The 18791-nt window shown below is 36.2% G+C and overlaps 1 protein-coding gene across 5 annotated transcripts in view; it reads right to left on the reverse strand.

Moving 5' to 3' along the window:
- LOC127183058 (disks large-associated protein 2) overlaps nt 1-18791 on the reverse strand; it is a 159710-nt gene that overhangs the window by 117522 nt on the left and 23397 nt on the right. The window contains exon 1 of one of the 5 annotated variants that reach the window (XM_051138866.1): nt 16090-16434. The exons of the other annotated variants lie outside the window; for them this stretch is intronic. The gene's annotated coding sequence lies outside the window, so the exon portion shown is untranslated. Of the gene's footprint in view, nt 1-16089; nt 16435-18791 lie in introns of those variants that run through there. 5 annotated transcript variants of the gene reach the window in all.

Genomic DNA, 18791 nt, shown 5'->3' on the forward strand with positions numbered 1-18791 from the left:
AAAAAATTAAAACAATAAAAGAGCTTCAAGTATTGACCGATCAGACAAACTAAGCCACCTCTAAGGAAAGCTCACACTCGAACAGAAGTGCAGCACTGGAAACCTGTGTCAGCACACCACAGCTTTATATACCCTGTGGCTGCATGAGGAAGATATGTGTGTCCACTCAGTGTCTCTCAGCTGTCCTGCTTTCTCTCAGGCCAGCTGCTGGGGAGCACTGAAGACGTTATCATGCCTGTCTGCTCCACACACACACACACACACACACACATCAGCTGGGTCTATCCCTGGATCCCACAGGCTCTAGGACTTTCGGGTTGAGGTTATATCACACCTGTGCTGTATTTCACTGGATACAAGCTTTGTGTAACTGGATATTTCACCCAAAAGAGTTTCACTAATATGTGACAAAAAAGCAGAGGTGTATAAAGTTCTGTTAAAGTGAAAGGATACTGTGTTATTGAATTATTTATTTATTTATTTATTTATTTATTTATTTTTAAAAAAATCTTTTACTCGCCAAGGTTCCATTTATTTAAATAAAAATGCAGTCAAAACAGTAGTATTGTGAAATATTATTGCAATTTAAAATAACAATTATTACAATGTAAACAATATTTAATATGTTTTAAAATGTAATTTATTCCTGTGATGATGAATTTTCAGCATCATTACTCCACTCTTCAGTGTCACATGATCCTTCAGAAATCAGTCTAATATGCAGATTTGCTGCTCATGAAATATTTATTTATTATTGTTATTAATATTATTATTATTATTATTATCAATGTTTAAAACAGTGTTGCTGTTTAATAATTTGTATGGAAATTGTGACACAATTTGATGCATTTATTTGAACTTTTGTATTATTATAAATGTGTTTGCTATCACATTTGAAAAAAAAATAAATAAATAAATAAATAAAAACGTACTTACCCCAAACTTTTGAATTGTAGTGTATCACATATTTAACAGCACAGCACTGATAATAACAATAAATGTTTTCACATTTTTATACGCTTCAGAAATAGGCTTCAGATAAATTCAAAAGACATACTGTAGGAGATTTGCAGGGCAACCTAGATTTCCAAGATTTCCCAATGTCCTCAATATCTCAATGACTTTGTACAGAATCTATAAAACTTTCTGTTATTTATATAGCAGTCGCTGATGGTGTGCACACTCAAGTAAATGTCTTTTAAAAGTAAACTGGCCGTTTTTAACTTTTATTTACAGGACAATAGCGGTGGACAGGGGAGAGGGGAAAAGGGGACGGGACATGTTGACCCAATCCAGAGTCAAACTCGAAAACCTTGTGAGCCAGTTCTTATCAAGAGCAAATGCAGTTACTTCCGCACCACTGCTCAGATTACTTGAGCCAATTTCGCCCATCATAAAACCCACTGCTTCAGGACAAAAGCTCTGTTTTGGCTGCCGATATTATGACATCTGTTGTGGTGACTTATGAAACGTCTCTTCACAAGGACGAATGACCATAATCGGAAATTAATTAAAATGAAGAGACTGGCTTGTCAGCTCAGTAAAAATATAAAATAATATACTGACTAAAATATAACTGCAAGTGTGTGAAAGAGAACATACTGTGTGCAAGAAGCCAGAGAAAGAAATTTCTTGTATGACTCCCAAAAATATAAATATCTAAAAATAGAATAAAAGTTGTATTTTTTATGCTATTCTTTTTAATTACTTATGTTATTCTGATTTCAGAAAGAAATTTCAAAAAGGCAAAAGATTTTCTTTATGTTTCTTAATCATTCTGTATGTAACAGCAATTGAAAATCATCAGAAAGAGAGTCCAAACAGCTGACAAAAACATCACGATAATCCACATGACTCCAGTCCATCAATTTACATATGTGTGTTTGCAATGAACATCCATCATTAAGTCATTTTTAACTTTTGTGATGTTTTTACAAGCTGTTTGGAATCTTATTCTGATGACACCCATTCACTCCAGAGGACCCATTGTTGAACAAGTTCTGTTTATATAGACAAAATAATACAAACTTGACACAAACTTAAATGTTTGACAGCCAATGTGAGATTCTATTCTCACAAATTCTACAATACAGGATTAGAAACCTAAAACATGCAAGTTTTTAATGAGCTATGCAGTGAAACTTAATTAATCCACTGGTTGACCATAAGTTTAATTGCTAACTGTTTGCACGCTGACAAAAATGTTGACACTTTTGGCACTTTGTCAAAACTATTATAGCACTGTGACAATCTCTGGCTGTTGTAGCTAAGCAACTACCCAACACAACGCAACCCAATTCTCAATGCAAAGCCAGCTTTTGCAACTCTTTTGATGTAAACTTTTTGCCTATGAAAGAGAAAACAAGTATCTCAGTATATTCTTAATATATTCATCTTAGTGCTCTTGAGATAATGAATTGTTGTTAAACAACAGCAAGTAAACAACAGCAAGATTTTAGAAAAGGAACTGTTGTTCTACTAAAAAAAAAAAAAAAAAGCCATCATTCCAAGAGCACTAAGATGAAATACAATAATCTGAGTCACTCTCGTCCTCTGTGATTGATTCTTTTGCTCTGATCTTTGGCCCAAAACATAAGAGACACAGGACATAAAAGTAGACTTCAGCCTACGGGTCAAAGTAAATGATGAAAACAGTGTTTTTGTACTTATGGTTATAGTAAATGTATTAATAGTGACAATAATACTAAATAGGATGTCAAACACTACATAACATCAAATGTCAAATGCATGATTAAAGCTGCAAACAGCATTGAAAGGGCCCTCACACCCAGGTTCACTTCCACCCGGTGGCTTTAGGAAAACAGAGAGCAATATGCATTTAAAGCAGTAAATATAGGAGAAATATGTCAGTCATTTATATGTGCCAAACTTCCTGCTGCCAGCTGGTGGCGTTATGACTATAACTGAATATTGACATGTAGATGTCTTCAAGCCAAGACTTTGATCAAACATATGAAGTTTAGCGCAGATTGAAGATGGTATGTTTGAGTCAGTTTAAATCCTGACATATACTGTTGCCAACAGGTGGCGCTATGATACTAACTTAATATTGGCTTTTGGATTTGGATGTCTTGAGGCCAAGACTCTTACCAAACATGTTAAGTCTAGTGCAGATTGGACGTTGCATGTTTAAGCTAGTATAAGCTAGGTGGCGCTATGATTATAACAGTATATTGGCCTTTAGATGTGTTCAGGCCATAACTCTTATAGAACGTGTTAAGTTTACAGCAACTTCTTTTTATTTTGTCAGGCCGCAATGACTTCGTAATTTAACATTGCAAAGGCCTTTAGATTAGACCAAATATAATGTTGATGTCATTAAATCTCTAGAAGGAGTACACTAGAGCATAAAACATGTCACTTCCTGTTGCCAGCAGGTGGCACTATGGCTATAACTGAATATGGGCATGGGCATGTGTTCAGGACAGGACTCTCATCAAACTTGTAAATTTTGGTGCAGATCGGACATTATATGCCTGAATTATATGTATGCCAATGAACAAAAAATCAAAGTTTGCCAGGCTGACATAGACACACCATTCAAGGAAAACTCAAGATCTTCACAAGTTAACGTCACAAAGGGCTTTAGATTACACTGACCAAATTTGGTGTTGATCTGACTAAATCTCTAGGAGGAGCTCATTAAAATACAACACCTGAAAATGGCAAAAATTACACAAAATTTGCAGAGAGATTTCAAAATAACAGACTTCCTTTTGGGTTCCGGACTTCGTACCGGAGGAATTTTTTCTAGGTATTGGTGTGTTACATGTGTCTACCGAATTTTGTACATATACGTGAAATGTAACTCAATGGGCACTTCAATGAAATTTTATAGGTGGTGCTATCAAGCCATTGTGACACACACTCTTCTGAAATCCATATCAGACGTGAATTTTCACCACTTTTGGTGTGTGTGCAAAGTTTCATGAATTTTCTAAATTTCAAAATCGTCCTACATCGCTACTGAAGCACCGACCCAGTGTTTACAAAGTGAACAAAAAAAGGTAAAACAGTGATTTTGAAGTTGGAGGAGAAAATGAGACGGGAGTTTTTCGTCATAACCTAACTGTATTGAACCGGAATGCACAGAGTTCACGCAGAGCTAGACAAGATGAGCATTTGAGGTTAAAAAGTATATAAACTGTCAATTTGTTTTAGCAAACAACTGATCGTTTCACTAGATAAGACCCTTTTTCCTCGGATGGGATCATTTAGAGCCCTTTGAAGCTGCATTTAAACTGCATTTTGGACGTTCAAACTCACGGGCACCTTAGAGGTCCACTATATGGAGATTTTTTTTCCTCAAAAAACATAATTTCTTTACAACTAAAGAAAGAAAGACTTGAAGATCATGAATGACCAGGGGGTGAGTAAATTTTCTGTACATTTTTGTTCTGGAAATCAATTTCTCCTTGCTGTTTTTCTATGAGATCTAGCAAAGATATAGTTTCATACATATGGGCTCTTTTGTTGTCATTTCAAATGGCTATATGTACAACATGCAGATTTGGACAAAATTCAGCATTTAAAACTTGGCTCCTTTACAATACGAGTTGGAATTTGAATTAAACTGGCCAGTATTCCCCATGAGCTGATCCGGTGTATTTATACTAGGCAATGAATTGTAGTGTCTCAATCACCAGAAAAAACTAAGCCAGCACTCCTGGGATTCCACCCATGCGAGCAAGGTAATGAAGTTGTCACATTAAGATCGAATGTCTTTGCAGTTCACATTTGAGTGAAACATCAAGCCCTGTAGCAAAGCCCAGTGCTATGTGAATTATAGCTTTAGTTATTTTATAAATGTATAAGTGTGAAAAATCTTTGTGTTTTGGACCCTTAGAGCCTGTAATGTTGCAATAAGAGTTAGACGGGTCAGTCCAGAATTGCTGGCAGAGGGACTCCAGTCTCACAGAATCTGAAGATGACAATATCAGTACTGTCTGATGGAACACAGATAAATATCCTTGGAGAAGCAACAGGAGTCCAATAAATGTCCAATAACTGCTCTTTTGAGGTCAGTGTTATAAGCCTTACAGGAAAATTCATCTGACAACAACCAGTTTCAAAAAAACTCTTCATATATCACACAGATATATTTAAAATCATTTCATCTTACTATCATCATTTTATAACTTCAGCATCACCAAGCAGAAAAATCCTAGACCCAAAGGAAACATCAAAAACATCTTGTCTTGTGTCTTTTATCCCAGTCTCTTTAAAATCTAATAAACATGATTGACTAATATAATGATAATGACATAAAATGTTAATAGAAATGCCTGTAATTGTTTTACACTGTTTGTGTTGACAGATGTTCACATTTTTATCACTTTAACTATGTTTCCCAGGTGTGCCAGACTTCTTTTTAAATAGCGTGGCTTTTCCAGTAACAAGCTGTTTTTTTCCCAACAATGAGCAGCATAGTGTGACAAACAGCTATTGCTATTTTTAATGTCACATTGTATTGCACACACAGCTTTAAACCAAGCGCACAGAAGCAATAATCAAACACAGTCTCTTAGTACACTCTCTATCAAGCAGCACTGAAAATCTGAATCGGTCTGTTCAGGCAGTTCATTTAAAAAAGAAAGAAAGAGATAACCTACAATTATCCTATAAATGGCTTATTTATTAATAGCTTATGTGCTGTGCTGAAAATCTTTTACCTGATTTGGTGTTCCTGGTCAAAATCCCTAGTAAAAAAAGTAATAGATCTAAGTTGTCACTTAGTATAATTTAACATTTCAAGTTGAATAAAGTTTTTTTTGAGTTGACTGAACTTAAAATTTTAAGGCAGCCAGGTTACAAATTATTTTAAGTTGACTCAACAAATTGTTTTTTACAGTGTAACATATTTAAAGTCTACCTAAAGTATACCTGCAATAGTTCCATTTTAGCACAATCAAATATACTTAGGTATATCTTTAGTTGGAATTTAGCTCTACTTCCACACAATTAAATTGCATTAAGTACAAAATTAGTTGTTCCAATTTAGCAGACTTTAAATATACCAGTTTAGTATACTGAAAGTGCAAGGTATGTTTATTAAGTACAAAATATGTAAATGCACTTGTAGCATACATAGCATGAAAGAATATTTATTTTTCACTAGGGATGACCAGCCTTTTTAAAAAAAAAAAAAAAAAAAAAAAATCTCTCATTATGCTATATTGTCACCAAGTTTACAAATTATTTGTGGATAATTTTGGCATTGCTCACTCAAAAACTGAGGTGCATAACTGCAGAATAATGAGGCGTACAATCAATCAAATCCAAAAATGCTTACAAAACCTGCGCTAACTGAAAGAATAAATCCAATATTTGGTAATAATACAGCTTAGCAAGAAATGTTAATGTCAAAGTCATTTTATTTGGGACAGAACATGTGAAGTACAGGGTAAAAATACAAAAATTGTCATTAAAAATGTAGGGAAGTTTTTATATCCTGTGTGAGCAAAGTCAAAAAGTTTTAGTCCAATTATATAAAATTAATTAGCATTAGCTAGGAAAAAGGATATCATCTCTGCTTAAGTCAAAATGACCAAAACACAACTTGAAGGTTAAGCTGTACTTCCAGTAAAAATAATGATAATAATAATAATAATGTTTGTTTGTTTTTTTTTAAATTCAGTACACGTTTCTTTTACTGGCTTAACCCATGCATGAATGACATATTATTTAGCTAGTTGAGAAAAATAGTTTCTGCTCTTGCAAAACCTTTCTGAACTATATTTTTCAGTGGGAAAAAAAGTACATTTCTGGGGAGGAGGAATTATACTGATCCTTTCCACAACATGTTTAAAGACTCCAACGAATCAATAAAATCAATAATTAAGAGAATGCTGAAAATGTCTCAAGAAAGAGTAAACAAGCTCTACCATCTGCTGCCTGCTTGACATTTGACTGCTCACAGTCCTGTCCCGCTAACAGTCCGCTCTCGTATGGACGGTTCCTGGCGGAATCTTGTCTTCTCGTGTGAACGTGACACGCAGCCTATTGAAAACCGGCAGGGCACTTGGCAAAAGTGCAGAAAATGGAGGGGACTCTTCAGTGTGTGGCCAAAGGACAGACAAGCACAGGCCTGTCTTAACCCACATGAAACTTCTTTCCACTCCACCAATAAAGATTCAACGCAATTCAAAGGGATAGTTCCTCCAAAGATGGATGAAACGAAAAAGCTCTCATCATTTGTGCATCATTATTTCATTCCACACATACATTATGTGACATTCGTCCTTCAGTGGAACACAAAATGAGCTGCTCTTTCCATACATTGAAAATAAATGGAAACAGTGGCTTTAAAACCCCCAAAAATGAGAAAAAGCACCATGCATCCATCCTCTAAAGCCATACACTCTTAAAAATAAAGGTGCTTTAAAAGGTTCTTCACAGCAATGCCATAGAAGAAACATTTTTTGGTTTTCAAAGAACAATTCAGTCAAAGGTTCTTTAAAGAACAATCCTTACCTTTTTCATACTCTGAAGAACCTGCTTTCACCACAAAGAACCTTTTGTGAAATGTTTTTTATGGAACCAATTAGACAAAAAAGGTTCTTCTATGGCATTGTGAAGCACGTTTATTTTTAGGAGTGTATGATTGATACCATTTTTTACTACTCTTGAGCAGCTTGGATATTCTACTAAATAACTTTTGTGTTTTACAGGAGAAAAAATCTGTACAGGTTTGGAATGAAATGAGAGCACATTTTCTCAGTAAAAGCTGACAGTATGTTTCAATATGAAACAAGTCAAACCGAGAAATAAAGAGTTTAGCGTTAAAATCTTGACGTTTGCACTGCCCGGTCAGAGCATGTCTAGAACCATATTATAGATCACATAATGGCCTTCAGATCTGTGCAATCTGCATGTACCTGTTTAGTTACAATGTAATAGCATTGTTACAAATAGGTTACTACACATGAACTACGTTCATGCAGCTCTAAACTGGTCATTTGTGAGCGAACAACCAAACTTTTATTTTAAAGGGAATATTAAGGGACATTTTCTGAATAAGTGAGGGATGATGTACTGTCAGACAGACTTCTCTTTGGACTTTGATCTCAGCCCCCTAAAAATCAGCAATTAACTCAGTTGTAGGCAAAATCTGTGATTATGTAATCTCTATTCATGTCTGCTAAAAACAGCAGCTGCAGTACGTGACCTCAAATCTGAGGTTATTTTATTCTGAAAAGTCCCCTTAAAAGTTGTTAACCAGTGTTAAAGTTCATTACATGAAGTATTATCCTTCTTTAAATGGTGTACACGGTCATAAGTGACAGGCAATGATCGATATTGAGTTCTGCCTTGCACACAGCTGTCAGATGCTCTCTCCCATCTCCATCTCTCAAACACTTTCATTTGAAAGTGAAACAACATGATAAAATGCTACCAAATGTGTACCATTGTTAATAGTCAGATTATTTAATTATTTATTTATTTAAGCCTAAAAATGAGCTTTGAGTTTTAATGTGTACCATATTTGATGAGTTCATAAGTGTTTATGTGTGAACAAGTACCTAAATTAAATTTAAACGTGTAAACAAATTGTGTATCTTAAGGATAGGATGTTTTTTAATTTATCCTGACAGTTTTTTTTGTTGTTGTTGTTTGTTTTTTTTGTTTTGTCACTACAGAGTCTTTATGGGTGAGTAAATGATGGCAGAATTTTCATTTTCATGTGAACTAATCCATTAAGCCAAAAATATTCCTTTGAAATGTAAAAATATGAAAAAAGTTAATTAATTAAATAAATAAATAAAATAAGTAAGGCAAGACACTACAGGCAAAACATTTTTTTTTTCTTTTCATAGACTGTTCAATTTTGAGATTTTGGGCTATTCATAATGTGTTGTTTCAGACTAGTGGAAAGTAAACACCAAAAATACTCAGTGTTTATTTTATCGCACTTGTTGTATTTGCGTTTGCAGATTTCAATTACTTCACACGTATAAAGACTGTTTTCTCAAAATGATTTTTTCCTGTACTGAGCCAGAAATCGCCACTTCAGTAGTACTTACATACAGCAAACTTCACCATTTTATTCTTATCTATCCACCTTTTTTCTGAACGCGGAAGTCTCGCCCCGACTGGAAAGGTGCTTCACATTTCCGGTCAAATTAACATATTTTCCAAGCCGATAATATAACGTTAAACCTATGGAAATGGTTTTAAAAATTTAAAAATGATTTTATTATTTCACACACACTGTTTTTAAATTAAGCGCTTCAAGCTGCTCATTTACCTTTGTCATCATTTATGCAAGGCATACAGCCCTAGACATGGACAGATTTGCTGGTATGCAAAACAAGTACTTTACAGCAATTCATTGAGTTTGTTGCTACTACTGTGGCAGCCAACAACAACATAGCTTAACCCTGAGCACATTTTTATATTTAGCTATATAGAAAATGTTAAATTAATTCAGCCAACCTTTTTACTCTATTTTAACATGGATATGGAGACTGGAAGACAAGAGAACCCAAATGGAAGTACTCGACAGTTACTCAAGAAAAAGGTGGATATTCTGAGATTTTTACAGAGGAATTTGTTCATTTATCATTTCCCTAATTTTATGCAACATTTCACTCCTAAAAACGTGGTGAACATATATATTTCCTGGCTGTTGACAGTATTTTCTGCTTTATGAAGTAACAAAAAGAGGGTAATACTTTATTTCAAGGACCGGTACTCACTATTAACTAGCATTCATATTACTAGCATATTGACGGTTTATTAGTACTACTTATAAAGCACATTTAGCCCTTTTCAGAATAAATGGGAGAGTAGTCAATTATACAGTTTTCAACAAATTATACATAAACATCTGGGGAGATTTACGAAATGATGTACGAAGAAACAAAAACAATTACAAGTGCTCGCTTTTTACCACCTTTGATGTTCATTCATATGTACTTATTGGTACATATTTCACGTCTTGTGATAAAGTTCCCAAAGTGTTGTTTTCCATTATTTTAGCTCACATAGCAGCATGTGACACTAGCAACACTAAGGTCATGGGTTTAAATCCTAGGAAATTAATTGACTACATAGACATTTATGCATTTAGCAAATGCTTTTAACCAAAACGACTCACGAAAGGAATAAAAATAAATAAATAAATAAATAAATAAAGGGATAGTTCACTCTAAAATGAAAATTACCCCATGATTTACTCACCCTCAAGCCATCCTAGGTGTATATGGCTTTTCAAAGAATACAATCAGAGTTATATTAAAAATGCTCTGGCTCCTCCAATCTTTATAATGGCAGTGAATGGGTGTTGAGATTTTGAAGTGCAATAAAATGCATCCATCCATCATAAAAAGTGCTCCACATGGCTCCAGGGGGTTATTATTTTTGTTTTTTCCTCACACTTGTCACTTCCACATTCATCACCATGTTCACCTACGTCAATCACTGAAATGCCACTTTCGTGAACATGCTCACGACAGTTAGCAGAAGCTAGAGATTGCGGTTTATAAAGTTTTAATTATGGTTATTTTTCTTACACAAACACATCAGTTCACTTCAGAATGCCTTTATATACCACCAGAGCCATGTGGAGTACTTTTTACGATGGATGGACACACTTTATTGGACTTCAAAATCTCAACAGCCATTCACTGCCATTATAAAGCTTGGAAGAGCATTTTTTAATGTAACTCTAACTATATTAATCTGAAAGTAGAAATTCATATACTGTACACCTAGGATGGCTTGAGGGTGAGTAAACCATGAGGTAATTTTCATTTTTGGGTCAATGTATACCAATATCTAAATGCTTACTTGATGCATTTCTTTCTTTTTAAAACAATAATCAATAGTCCATTTTACAGCTTTCCCGTTATTATACAAAAACATCTCTGAAGAGCTCTCATGTCTTGAATTTGTGATCAGATTTTGTGATTTAGAACTTGTAGCATTAGCTAGATCAAAGTTTTGCATTTTTGTGTTATCGTAGCTCCCAGGGAATGAACTGAGTACATTTATATTTTTTCAGAGTGACTTACAATAAAGGAACAAAAGCAATTTGTCACTGACTAAAATGTATACCAATATTTAAATGATTATTTGATGCACTTTTCTCTTCTTTGATAGAGTAAACAATAGTCCATTTTATGAATGCTATGAATGCTGCGAATGACTAATCAGAATCAAGTATTTCAGAAAAATGTGTAATACCACTAAATTTACAATGCCTGCTGGCGGTTGAAGAATCTTTGTACTTCTTTTCAGCTTGATCTGACACAATCGAAGCCGCTACACTGACCCTTCTTGGTAATTATCTGCTGAGTCATTAAGAAGAGTCGGGGTAAGGGCAGATGTCACGATCTGCGGCCCGATGTGTCATCTGGCTTTTGTAAATCTAAATATAAAGGCACAGAGAGGAGAGAACAGCCTGCATCATCTGCTTCATTACAGTGAAGATTCACAGTATTACAGAGGATTCGAGTGGAGTGGAGCTGGTCGCCACCCACTCCTGTTAGCTGCCACCCACCCACCTACACACACACACACATACAGGCATAGGCTTAATTATTCTCAGTTAATCACAATTCCGTCAAATGGCAAACAGGCTGCTGAAGTGGCTATACACACTCACAAACACATTCACAGTATCCACGATCTGTCCTGAATCCTAAAACACACCAGCACCATTCTAAGGAATGTGCTGAACGAAAAGGGAAACACATGCGCACAACACACGCTCGCATATACGCGCATACGCACCCTCGCACACGCGCGCGCGGTCTCCATGGAAACAAGCGGAAGAGCGGCCCGTCCCACTCTCTTCTGTGGACCGATAGAGGAGGATGAGAAAGAGAGAGGAAGAATGAAAGAGATGCAAAATACGAAGCGAGAACATCGAACACAGAAATAAAGCAGAGAAACCCAGAAAGAGCTGCAAAGCATTACTTTAAAAGGGAATAACGCATGAAATCATTATTCCGTCTTCTGTTACAGACAGTATGAGCGCACAGTGCAGCATGTGTGTGACTGGTATCCCCCATCAGAACTCAAAGCCGAACGCTGCCTTGACACCCAACAGCTGAAACGGTGGGAAACACTGCACTGCACCACAGCACTAATGTATACAGCATCCAGGAAACCCCCTCTTGTGTGCACTGAATACTAATAACCACGAGATGATTGGCTAGCAGTGATGTACAACCTGTGTTCTCAAGCAAAAGCGTGCCACATATATGACTTGGATGCTCCTAGAAAGGAAAACTAAGCAGCCTCTTATACAGTGAAAGCACAGTGGAGGTACCATGGTACAGTGAGGGATTTAGAATGTCATTTCATTATACTGTAATATTTTACATGGTACTGTACGATCACCTTATGAATTTATGTCAAAGAATACCATGGAATTACCTTTATTAGCACAAACAAAAAGAAACTTAATTGCTTTAACATTTGAGCTACATTTTTGTAATTTAAAACACTTAAACTATATCTGTGTTACCATTAAAAAACAAAAACAAAAAAAAAAACATGACAATCACGTTACATACGACAATCTACTAACCAAAAGTAGTAGACAAAGATTAATTATAATACATGATTTAATAAAAATGTTACAGAAATTAAATATAAAACTAAAAATATCATATCAATCAATTAAATTACACAATCAAATGTAAGCAAATTACACACATTATGTGATAATCAAACAGTAATATAGATTGTAAATGTAATCATTTTGTCACACTACTCTAGGACTGTCATGATTCCTCAATTCAATTTGAGTACTCGATTTAAAAAAAAATCCCTTGACTGCAATTTGCCCGTGACGAGTAACCATGAATCCATGAATCCATGAAACGCATTATTAGACCGTTTTCTAAGTCTGGATGATATATTAAACCCATTTAAGAATCATAATAACACATAATGCTATTGTGAATTCACACATGCTATGATTCAATTAAAATATGTGTGCTGCGGATTTAATGTGCGGTTTATTTATATGCGTTATTTATAAACTCTGTCTTTGCTGTAAGTCTGAGCTGCTTATAACGTGCACCATTCTATCAGATTTATAAGGTAAATCATTTACAGAAACACAGGAGAATGCATCATTATCTTTCAAAATATGCTAACTGTTCATCACGATTTTAAAATAAAAGCTCAAACCCTTACTCTGGGTTTACATGTTTTGATGTCCACATATTCAAGAAATGACAGTGGCTGTAGGATTTCTGTTGTAAAGAAATCGACAAATATTAAAAATTAAGTGGGCATTTAAATTAAATGCTGTTTAGTCGATATTAAACAAGGATTAAATTATGTGGTAACGTTTAAAAACAGTCATCAGGCTCTTGGCGCACTCTGTAGTCATTTGATATAATGCATAATGTACGTTAGTTCTACTGTTTATAATGCACTATGTATTTTAAAAGTTTTGTTCAATAAAACTATTTTGATACTTAATTTCGACAGTTATATTGCCTCATTGCTATCATATAGGTATTTCAAATCATTTTAATTATTTGTTTACATAATGTTACTTAAAGGGATCATCAGATGCAAAACTCATTTTTACATGTTGTTTGAACATAAATGTGTGTTGGCAGTGTATGTATGCAACCTTTATAAGTAATATCCCCTTTTTCAAATCAAGCCATTCTCTGCATCTTGTCTGTGTGACATCACACCAACAAAGGCCGCTCCCACAAAAGTTGACTGACACGACCGTCTTACCTTAGACCCGCCCTGAGTGAGCTGAGTGAGCTGTAAACAGTCCAACTGCCATTGTTTTGTTGCTAGTGCAGAGGAAGACAAATTATCATTTACTCCCAAAATCTGAGCTGCTGAAGATGCAGAGGATTAATATAACTTTCATTTTTAAAGGAAATGCGCCCGGCAATCTACATAAATGCGTCTATGTTCTCACAAATAATTTGTGATCCAGTTTCACCTACAGCAGAAATGAGTATAAGGGTTTTGTATACATCTTTGCAAACTGGCTTTCCTAATAATGTGCTAGTTAGCAAGTTTCACAGCTAAATGTGGCTAAATGTAGCTAAAGTAAACAGGACTGCTCGTGACCCCACAGAAGAGAGGGGTGGAGTGAGCAGAGCTCATTAGCATTTAAAGGCAAATGCAAAAAAACAGCTTGCTCTGAAAAGGGTGTTTTTTACACCACCACTGAGAAATTTTAACCAAAGTATGTTATATACTTCTCATTAAGACCCCGACCACAACTTGTGGAAAATGGGCATCCGATGACCTCTTTAATGTTACCTCATTATTTATAATTATCAGATTACTGGATTAATCGTCAGAATAATCGGCCGATTACTCGATTACCAAAATAATCGTTAGTGACAGCCCTACACTGCTCATTTGAAAAAGTAGTTGTTACTAAAACAATTGTTGATGTTAAAAGTTACTTTGGTCTAAAATCGATACTACAGTAAAAAGGATAACAGTTGTTCCATAGTATTGTTAGTAGCAAATTCAATTGTCTGACTAACAGATGGCTTTTTCTGACATGCGTTAGCTTCTCAAATCTGATTTGTAAATTGACTTAAAAGATCAGATTTGTGAATTAGACCTTGTAATTTATAAAGCTAAAGAGAAGTTTTGCATATTTTCAATTATTGTAGCTCAAATAGTAAATATTGGCACTAGCAACATCAAGGTCATGGGTTTGATTCCCAGGGAAGGAATTGACAACGTTCATATTCATGCATGTAGAAGATGCTTTTGCCCAAAGTGACTCACAATAGAAAAATAATGGTTCCTAAAACCACTGTGTTTCAAAAAACATGGTATTACTATGGTGCATGTCAAAAAAGCCATGTTCAAAAATATGAATATCCAAAAAAAAAAACATGGTATTATATGGTACATACCCAAAGGAAAAAAAAAAAAAAAACATTACCAGGGTAACAAAAAAAATGGTAATATGTAGTACTTTTTGTTCTTGCCACCCTACTTTGCATACTTCATTTTTGTACAGTTTTTAAAGTTTCACTGTGTGCGTAACATGTAACATGTATATTTTTATATCTATTATCTATATCTTTATATCTATTTTATATGTATTGTGTGTATGTATCAGTTCAGTGAGTTTTCATTTTGGTTTCATTTTGCCAGCATCATACAGTAAGATTCATCCAGGTGAGAACATTGTGTTTCTGGCTGGTCTGAGTCGTGATCGAGTGTGTGCTTGAGATTCTGAGCACTATCTATTAGAAAAGCAGAGGTCCGGTGCAACACACACAGAGCCTTCGATCTACAAAAGCCTCTCGTACGAGTTACGCAATGACAGAGGTAGAGCGGCAATATTTACCCAGTCTTGCTCACTTGGACACATAATCTCATTCACACTATCACACACAGTCTAACACACACACACACACACGCAAGTGTGTGAGAGGTGCTGATGGCTGTCAGATGCTCGGCCCCTGCAGTGTGGAGAGTTTCGAGTGAGCTGCAGACGCAGCAGACGTTTGGCTCAGTGTGTAACAGAGCGGCCAAGACAGAACGACAGAGAGAGAAACCATGAATCTTCATCAGTGAACCCCAGCGACAAGGTTCCACACGACTACCGGCAAGCCTGGACAGAGAGCCGTAGACAACCTCAAATCCGCCTCCTACCGTGCCACACGCAAACACACGGGAACTCAATGTGCTCCGTGTGGCTTCTGGCACGTCCTCGCGTGAAGGATGCCCCACCGTCAGGCAGCAGAGCATAAAATCACATCTCTCCACATGGAGAAGGTTGCAATATTGCTAGGCAACGTTCCTGCAACGTTCCTGGCCTCTCCGGTTTGAAAACAGAGGTACAACCTGTGCCCGCCACACTTGAGCAGATGTTAATGTCTTCATTGAATTACAGACACCTGTACCTAAATCCCACACGCGTAGAACACGCACATCTGAGATCTACAGATCTACAGCAGTTTGCACGTTTACGACATTCTGGATTAAGTCTGACACCTTCCACAACGACATCCCGTGCACACCACCAACTCCTCAACACATCTTCATTCATTTCTCAAAGCAACTGGTTCTTCAGTGATACCAACTTGTTTTGAATGGACTTACCTCTGTGCAGGAAGCATCACATACAAGTCTTCTTCAAACCATCCCAGAAAACCAAAAGACAGTTATGAGAGAGAGAGAGAGCCAGGAAAAATCACACACACAGGCTGATAGTCCAAGCAGCCTGGGAAAAAAAAAAAAAAAAAAAAAAAAACAGCTACTCTGTCTTTTCCCGTTTTTCTGTTATTCCCCCCCCTCTCTCTCTCTCTCTGCCTCTCTGCTGTCTCTCTTTCCCGTCGCCTCCCCAAGAGCAGAGGAGTGGAGAGGAGAGGAGCCGATCTCCCCAGCGCTGGTGTTAAGCTGTGCGTTTAGAGCTCCTCTGCAGCGATCTCGGCATCTTCCACGGACTCCACCGGCACGCAGCAAAATGTGGAGTTAGATACCGGATTCTGGATTCTTGATTGCCACTGGCCCCTTGCTCACTCAGGAATACTAATCTGTATTCCTCTTATTTCATCTGTATCATTTGTCATCCTATTCTGCTCTCACTGTAAATGTCAAAAGCATGCCTCATATCCAATCGAGGGGGAAAATCGATCCTGTTAAAAAAGGAATCCTCTTTCTCTTACGATGATGATGGTGGTGATGATGTCACTGTTTCAGTTTTTCATTTCTGCATCATTGTCGCCACAGATGGAAGAGGACGCAACCTGAGATGGTCACATTAGGAAGCCCATAATTTCCCTTTGGGAAACACATTAGCGCACAGGAGAGATGCTAATCACTAGGTTGTTAACAATTACAATGTGTGTTGGAGAAAAAAAGAATAGAATGTCTGGACAACCTTATTGTAGGATCTAATTTTAAAACAGAATACAGTTGATTACAGTGTCTGGTGCTAATCTGAGACCAGGATCGTGTCTAACTGTTAGCTTAGCATTGAATTTCGGTACACTCTTCAATTAAACCAGCAATTATATTAGATTTGCTATTATTTTTGCTTCACAAAATATTTGGAAGTGCTTTGAGGTAAAGCGAATCTCTAAAACTCACAAAATGTACCTATATGTACAAATCGTTGGAGTTTCCGGTTGAAATTAACACTAGAGGCATTAAAACTCTGAAAGATTTATTCCTTTTGCACACAAAGTATGATTTACAGGACCAGAGTTTCAATTAAGGGTGTGTTCACACTTGTCATGTTTGGTTCGTTTAAAACGAACTTTGGTGCGATTGTCCCATTAGTGCGGTTCATTTGAGTAAGTGTGAATGCTGCCATCCAAACCCTGGTGCGCACCAAACAAGCGGACTGAGACTGCTAAAAAGATGGGTCTCGATCCACTTCTAAATGAACTCTGGTGCATTTCGAATGATATATGAATGCAACACGGACCAAATACTACTAAACAAAACAAAAACAGAAAGTCATGACAAGATGCGACGCTATGTGACATCATTTTGCGAAGAGAACAAGCAATGTATCCAAAACAAAATGAGCATAGGGCAAACATGGAGCAACGAGGAGTTAAAGTGCCCTTTATGAGCTCTTTGTGAGTTTGCAGGTGGTGAAAATAAAATCAAATGCACGCAACAATGAACGCGTTTAGTCTAGCAGATGGTAATGCATGCATTCAACCTAAAGCATCATAAAGATGTCATACACCCGCAGCGTCGCTTTAAGTCTAACGCACCTTTTCCTTTTTTGGTGGAGTGTTCGGTGAGTTCAGTCACAAAATATACGTCATTCAACCCGACCAATCACGTTGTGAACGTATCACTATGCCTTTAAGTTCGGTATCTTTAGGTTCGCTGTCAAAAATGCCAGTGTGAACGCTAAGTGGACCAGGACCAAATGTATCATATTCCTTTTTGGTACGGAACAAATTAACCAAATTAACTGAACTACAGATGTGAACACACCCTAAGAAAGCATACTTTTTGCACAATTCCATACACAGTATTGTCTTATGACTTCACAACAATTTTAACATGCTGCGAGATTTGAAATCTCGTACTACTGGATGTTATCGTTGCATATACAGCTTTGTATTTATGGGTTTGCTAACGCAATACAGTGCACTTGTGAGGTGAAGTGATTCAGTACGATTCAGGGGGCATCTAATTTTAGACAGTTATACACTGTTATCGGCATATGTTGAAGTAGATTTGTCTATTGTCGTCTCTGAGAGAATATGCACCATTAATGCAGCATTAGAAAACTTTGTCAGTTTACTTTTGTCAGGTCTGTGTACATTTTATTTAATTTATAAAGTCTTTACTGCATTGTAGTTTATATTATTTTACGCAACATACAAGGACGAAATGTCAGTCAGCTGCATCAGCAGCGAACACTTCCTATGATGGAAACGCCTTTTGCCTTGCAGAAATTAAATGGAATTTATTTGTTATAGTACTGAGTATAATTTACTTGATGTTAAAATATGTTCTCTAATGTCAGTATTGTTTGTTTATGGGTAGGTTTTGGAGTCACGGCATCTTTCAGCTACCAGTGAAACGTGAGGCCATGGTCTTAAGTTTGCAGTTAAGCCGGCGAATAGCAGCCCTTCACCAGCTCAGATTTTGGCGACACCCCGGCACGAGAATTAGCACTATTTTGGTCAAAAGTGATTACAGAGAACAGTTGAATACACTAAAATTAAAATGCTACTTTTAAATGTTACATTTCTAATGTCTTAAATGCTTGTTAAATGAGTTTAAATTTATGTAATATTGTAAACTATGCTATATAAAATAAAAATAAAAGA

This window comes from Labeo rohita, chromosome 20 (assembly GCF_022985175.1).
Source record: "Labeo rohita strain BAU-BD-2019 chromosome 20, IGBB_LRoh.1.0, whole genome shotgun sequence".
Classification (NCBI taxonomy): domain Eukaryota; kingdom Metazoa; phylum Chordata; class Actinopteri; order Cypriniformes; family Cyprinidae; genus Labeo; species Labeo rohita.